The following is a 6,935-nucleotide window of genomic DNA, read 5'->3' as shown; positions in this document are numbered from 1 at the left end:
CACCCCAAAAAAAAAAACCCCCCCAAAAAAAAAAAAAAAAAAAAAAAAAACACTGAACGCTCAGCCAATAGCACTCGCCCCCATGCCTGAAGAAGCTGATCTCACTCATGTATTTTCTCTGGAAGGCACATCCCAGGCCACCTGGGGTGGGGGACACTAGCCAGCACTTCAGCACCATGAGAGTGCAGGTGGGTGCATTAAAAAAAAAGCCAGCAGAGTGACCAAGGAAAAGCATAATAATGCAAGAAACATGACAGATGCAGACTATGAAAATGACTTCATGCTTTTTTGTTTGTTCGTTTGTTTGTTTTGGAGAGGTTTTCGTTATAGGGTGCGTGCACTCACCAGAAAGACAGAGAGAGACAGACAGAAAGCGAGAAATCACCCCCCAGGGGGATGGACATGGCACAATCCCTTCTCCTCTATTTTCCTCTTAGGATCTTGGACACGCTCGCAGGCACACACGTCCAGCATGAGTTTAAGCCACCGGGTCCAGGACTCGAACGGCAGTCAACTACATGGGAGTCCAGTGACATAGCCATTGCGCCAACTGCTGGTTCCAAAATGACTTCATGGTTTAAGAGCTGCAACAAGAAGGCACATTCTGGGCTCTGAGGGAGATGGGAGCAGGTGCGCAGCACACAGAGCCGTGTGTGCATTATAGCCATCTGGACTGTGATGGGGGCAGAATTAGGTCCACAGCATAAAGAGCTGCGTGTGTGTGAAAACCCTTCCTATGTAACCTCAGGGAAAATATGAATTTCCCATTATTTGCTTCTTCTCCATTAAGTTTTTAACTTCTTGAATCTTTTTTTTTTTTGGAGAGGTTTTTGCTATAGGGTGCATGCGCTCGCCAGAAAGACAGAGACAGAGAGACAGAAAGTGAGAAATCACCCCCCAGGGGGGATGGCCATGCCGCAATCCCTTCTCCTCCATTCTCCTCTTGGGATCTTGGGCACGCACGCACACACGCCCAGCGTGAGTTTAAGCCACCAGGGCTGGGACTCGAACTGTGGTCAACTACATGGGAGTCCAGCGACATAGCCATTATGCCAACTGTTGGTCCCAATTTCTTGAATCTTTATTAGTATGTTTTTATAAAAATATTCACACCCACGTAGTCTGGTGTAGGTCTAAAAAAAAAAAACATAAAAATGGCTTCCAAAAGAGCTTTGGTGATCCTGGCTAAAGGAGCGGAGGAAATGGAGACAGCCATCCTGTAGACGTCATGAGACGAGCTGGGATTAAGGTCACTGTTGCCAGCCTGGCTGGAAAAGACCCAGTGCAGTGTAGTCATGATGTCATATGTCCTGCTGCCAGTCTCGAAGATGCAAAAAAAGAGGGACCATATGACGTGGTGGTTTTACCAGGAGGTAACCTGGGTGCACAGAATTTATCGCATCCGCTCCCATGAAAGAGACCCTGAAGGAGCAGGAGAAGCGGAAGGGCCCCGTAGCCGCCCTCTGTGCAGGGCCTGCTGCCCTGTGGCTCCTGAAATAGGCTCCAGAAGCAAAGTTACAACACACCCACGTGCTAAAGACAAAAAGAATGGAAGTCATTACAGCTACTCTGAGAATCGAGTGGAAAAGGATAGTCTGATTCTTACAAGCCATGGTCCTGGGACCAGCTTCGAATTTGCTCTCGCGGTTGTTGTGCTGAGCGGCAAGGAGGTGGCCGACCAAGTGAAGGCTCCACCTGTTCTTAAAGATTAGAGCAGGAGAATGTGCCCGTGACTTAGAGGAACAGACCGTTTGTGATCCATTCTCACCGTGTTCACATTAAACACGTGGCTGGCTAATGTGCCCGTAAGTCGTCATCGCTGCCTGTGTAGTTGTGAAGTCACAACTGCACACGGTCGCTCAGCCGACGCACTGTGTCTGTACATTTCTGAACCTTGTTTGCAGAATAAACAGGGCATTAAGCAAAAAAAGGAAAAAGAACATTCACATAAATAAATTGTATCGTCAGTATTTTATACATTCTGCGTTGTATGATGCCTTGACAAGACCTTCAGAGCTGACCAATTCTTTCTTTCTTTCTTTCTTTCTTTCTTTTTTTTTTTTGAGAGTTTTTTTGACATAGGGGATGTGAGTTCACAGAGTGAGACAAAAGGCAGGAAATCACCCCCCAGGGGAGATGGCCACACCGCAATCCCTTCTCCTCCAGTCTCCTCTCGGGCTCTTGGGCACGCAAGCACATGCACCCAGTGTGAGTTTCAAGCCGGCGGGTCCGGGACTCGAACCACAGTCGGCTATGCGAGAGTCCAGCACTGTAACCATTATACCATCTGCTGGTCCCCCAACCCAAAGAGCTCTGAAGAGAGGAGCGGTGCTCTGAGAGGCGCCTTGAGTGGCAGCTCGAAAGTGTGAGTTATAGTAGGCCCAAACTGAAAGGGGCCCGAACAGCCACTGGGGTGCGCGAGTCACACGCATGGCACGGCCACATGATGGCATCTATCATGCCATGAGAAACTTCAGCTCTCCGCCAGGAGCTTCGTGAGGGCACATTCGGACAGCATCGCAAAGGGCCTACCTGGAATGTCGTCTTTTTTTAAATCAACGAAAGGTACTCTTTCAGTGGATATGTTGTGTTAAGTTTGCCTCCAAAAAGCTGGCTTTTAAAGAAGTGGTAGAGGGACCAGCAGGTGGCATGATGGCAAGGCACTGGACTCCCACAGAGTCGACTGAGGTTTGATGACTTGCTTTCTCACTTTCCCTTTCTCTCTCTACACTCAAGTTAAAAAAAATAACAACAAATAAAATTAAATAAATAAATCTGGGGGTGGAGGTTGAATAGGTATTTAGCTCTTCTTTCTCGAACCAGTTCAGAGCCGAAACCTCCTACTCCCCTAAGTCCAACTGCATCAAGCATCAAAGTACCCCTGTCCGATTTGGCCACAAAACCCAGAATTATTAATGAAACAAAGTTTCACGAGGCTAGGGCCAAAGCACTTTGCCCTTCCTAAATATCACACAAGGCCTCTGCAAACCTGGATAGAGCTCTTGGTCCAGTTATCCACGGTCCTGACCTGGATCAGGAAAAAGCAATAAAGGCCAGAGTATTTCTAAATTCCCCACCATCAGATCCTCCTCTCAAAAGGACATTCTAGAGACCCTTAAGAACAAACCTCATACAACAGCTAATGATCATGGGGCCAGCAGGTGGTGTGGGGGAAAAGGGTGCTGGCTTCCACATATATGACAGTGGTTCGAGTCCCAGACCTGGTGGCTTGTTTTCTCACTCTCCCCCGCCCCCTCTGTCCCTTTCTGTTCAAATTAAAATAAATATATAAAGCTAAAAAAAAAAAACAACCCTATGAGACAAATATAACTGTTGCCATTCCCACTTCACAGAAGAAAGCTGACTTCTGGCCGGCCAGCAGCTCAGGGGAGAAGCGCTGTGCAGAGGGGGCAGGATGCCATAGGCCAAGGGCAGCTCAAGTGTGGCCCCAGAGGCTGGAAAAACTCACTAGGCATGGACGCGCACACGCTCAGATCCTGACGGGACGGAGACGTGTGACCAAGCCTCATTGGGGTGCTCTCTCCCTCTCTCTCTCTCTGGCATGTGCGCAAGCCCTCTGGAAATAAAAAGGGGGGGAGGGCAGATGGTGTAATGATTACATTGCTGAACTCCCACCTGGTTGACTGTGGTTCGAGTCCCGGACACTAAGCTTGAAACTAATGCCGGGCGCGTGTGCACGCGTGCCCAAGATTCCGAGAGGAGAATGGAGAAGGAATTGTAGCATGGCCATCCCCCTCGGGAAGGGATGATCTCTCACTTTCTGTCTCTGTCTCTCTGGTGAAGGCACATGGCAAAAATCTCTCCAAAAATTTTTTTAAGGAAAGTTAGGATACATTCAGGAAAAAAAAAAGAAAAGGAAAAAAAGTAGGACTAGTACCCAAAGAGGTGCCAGTTTTCCCAAGATAACATATCTAACAGGCGGCAGGTCCTCCACTCCCGAGTCCACACACCTTACAACCCCTGGTGTCTCACCAAGAGGGGGCTCCATTCACAGCACTGGACACGCCATCAGAACTGGTGTCCAGCAACGTGGTCCAGGGCTGAGTTTCCAAACTCAACTCTCAACAGTCGCCGGCATCAGAGTGGTCACTTTCTCAAGAGAGAAGAGCTGAAAGAGTCTTCCAGCAAATAAGCGGTATGTCTTGGCAACATCCACTGAGTGACCCCAGAATTAATTACGAAGTGTCCCCTGGATCAGGAAGCAGTTTGTTTTCTGTTTTTTTGTTTCTTTTTTACCACAAACGCCCCAACCATTCCAAGGCTTTATGGCCTAGAACCATTGAGTGAAATGAGGGGGGCCAAGATCAATTCCAATCCTTTTCACCCTCTCTCTAGGACCCTGAACAAATCAAATTTTGGAACAAATTATTTAACAACGCTGAATCTTAAGTGGAGAAGTTAGCCCCCCAAACTCAATCATTGTGGGAATAAATGCTCTCGAGAGTCCAGCAGAGAACATTCTTCCTCAAACTCATTCTCCTCACCCCGTATTTCGGGAGGCCGCTCCATCAGCTCTCTCTGCTTCCACACATCAGGAGTCCCCCCCCTGCCACTGCCACTCCCAGAGTGCAGATCATACAAGAACACATATGCAAGTGCACGGCCCCCCAGATGCGGGATTTGAACGTCAATGTGTCCACATTCAGGAAATAAATCAGTGCCAAACTTGGAAGACTTTAAAGGGGGTGTGATCCTCAACCCAATACCAAGCAGACATTTTATATTTTAAATAAAATTATCTGTACCACTCCTTCTTGGTCTCCATACTAAGAGTGCATATTCCCATCATGTTAAGGACCACTTTTAAATAATTAGCTGCATTTTTCTTTCATGCACTAAATCAAGGTTCTCAACTTTTTTTTTTTTTTTTTGGAGAGGTTTTCACTATAGGGCGCGTGCGCTCACCAGACAGACAGAGAGAGACAGAGAGACAGAAAGCGAGAAATCACCCCCCAGGGGGGATGGCCACGCCGCAATCCCTTCTCCTCCATTCTCCTCTCGGGATCTTGGGCACGCACGCACACGCGCCCAGTGTGAGTTTTAAGCCACCGTGTCCGGGACGCGAAACACGGTTGACTACATGGGAGTCCAGAGACATAGCCATGACCCTAACTGCTGGTTCCCAAGGTTCTCAACTATTAACTGCATATTAACATGTTTGGGGATGGGACCAGCAGATAGGGTAAAGGCTATGTCGCTGGACTCCCATGTCGCTGGACTCCCATATAGTTGAACACGGTTCGAGTCCCAGACCTGGTGGCTTAAACTCACACCGGGCATGTGTGCGAACATATGCAAGATCCCAAGAGGAGAATGGAGAAGGGATTGTGGCATGGCCATCCCCCTTGGGGGGTGACTTCTCACTTTCTGTCTCTCTGTGTCCTTCTGGCAAGCACACAAGCACTATACTAAAAAACCTCTCCAAAAAAAAAAAGTTTGGGGAAAGTCGGGGGTGGGGTATATCAATATAAATATATATTCCCCAGGCCAGGCCCCAGAATATTGGTTAAAAGGTCTGGAATGGGGCAGGGGATGGGAGGTCCTTAAGTTCTCCAGCTGAGTCCAGTGCAGGGCAGGTGTCACTCCTCTGCAGCCCTATCATCTGGCACGGGCCAGGCAGACGACTGGTAATTGTTCAGGGTGTGAACTGATGACGACAGGACGTGGAATCCACCCATCGTATTAATTGATTACACTTACTGAGGGTGTACTTTGCACCAGGCTCTGTTCCCGGGCACAGAGCTCACGGGGCCTGTGGTCATTACTAAGCAGAACGGCGAAGGAAGGGGTGTCCGAGATCCGGCTGTCTTTGGGTCAGGCGACCCAGAGATCAACTCCATCTTGGAGCATTTCTCCGCAGTCCTTAACCTCGTTAAACTGCAGCTTCCTTTCCATAACATCAATGGGGCCTCCTCACCGACGGGTTCCAGGAAGCCAAGGACAAAGACCCAACAAAATGGCAGCTGGCACCACTCCTCCACCCTTTTTTTTTTTTTGTAATTCCACTGACAGAAGGTAAATTCACGTTAGGCGTTAGGCCTTCGCCCTCCCCGCGCCTCCCGCGGGCAGGACCCAAAGACCCGACGCAGAGGGGAAGGGCGGGGCGCACAGGCCGCAGGCCCCGCCCAGCTGCCATCCGCCAGTGGGCGTCAGCCTCACCTGCGCAGCCTGTGAAAAGGCACCTCTCCAGGTCCCACCCCGCTCACGAACTCTGATTGGCGGCTAAGGGCGGGGCCGGGGAGTCTGCCTTCCCAACAGGTCACTCCGTTCTCCGTACAGGCGCAGGATACCAGCCGGTCCTCGCTCTCCTGGAGGGGAAAACCCACGCCCCTTCCACGCCTGCCCTCGGGGTCTGCCGCTGCAGTCCGGCACAGCAGGTGGCAACCCCTAACCAAGGGCTCCTCCCCCCAAATTGTGTGTGGGAGGGGGCTGAGGGCAGCGTCACCAATCCGCCAGGAGGAGCCCCTCCCGCCCCCTCGCGGCTGCTGGGTTCGGGTCCACCCCGGGAAGGCGCCCCGGGCGGGGGTCCGCAGCCACCCGCGCGCAGACGGTCTGGGCGCTGCCTCCTGGGGCCGGGCACCGAGGAGCGGATGGAAACCCTGCGGCAGAGGCCGTGCCCCCCAACCCGGATAAGCTGAGCATATCCGGGCTCCCAGGGACTGTTCCGCGCGCGGAGCACAGTGACACTGGCCAAATCCTAGCGAAAACGACGAGGAGCAATCACGAAATAAAACGGCGAAGAGGCGCAGCTGATCCTAATTCCGCACGCGCGGAAACGGCCCGCGCCCGCCCGGCTCCTGCGGGCTCCTAAGGGGGGTGGGCCCGAAAGGCACCGGCCCTGGGCTGGGAGTGGGCCCCTCCCGGGTCATGGCGCCGGGCGCGGCTCGCCGCCAAGCTGTCAGGCCCGGCCAGGC

The 6,935-nt window shown here is 51.4% G+C and overlaps 1 pseudogene; it reads left to right on the top strand.

The window, feature by feature from the left end:
• Positions 1–1,154: 1,154 nt before the first annotated feature.
• Positions 1,155–1,726, top strand: LOC102477932 (protein/nucleic acid deglycase DJ-1 pseudogene; annotated as a pseudogene).
• Positions 1,727–6,935: the final 5,209 nt, after the last annotated feature.

Source organism: Tupaia chinensis, unplaced genomic scaffold (genome assembly GCF_000334495.1).
Source record: "Tupaia chinensis unplaced genomic scaffold, TupChi_1.0 Scaffold000049_1, whole genome shotgun sequence".
In the NCBI taxonomy this organism is placed as follows: domain Eukaryota; kingdom Metazoa; phylum Chordata; class Mammalia; order Scandentia; family Tupaiidae; genus Tupaia; species Tupaia belangeri.
The sequence above is the reverse complement of the archived record's forward strand: the minus strand, read 5'-3'. Positions and strand labels throughout refer to the sequence as shown.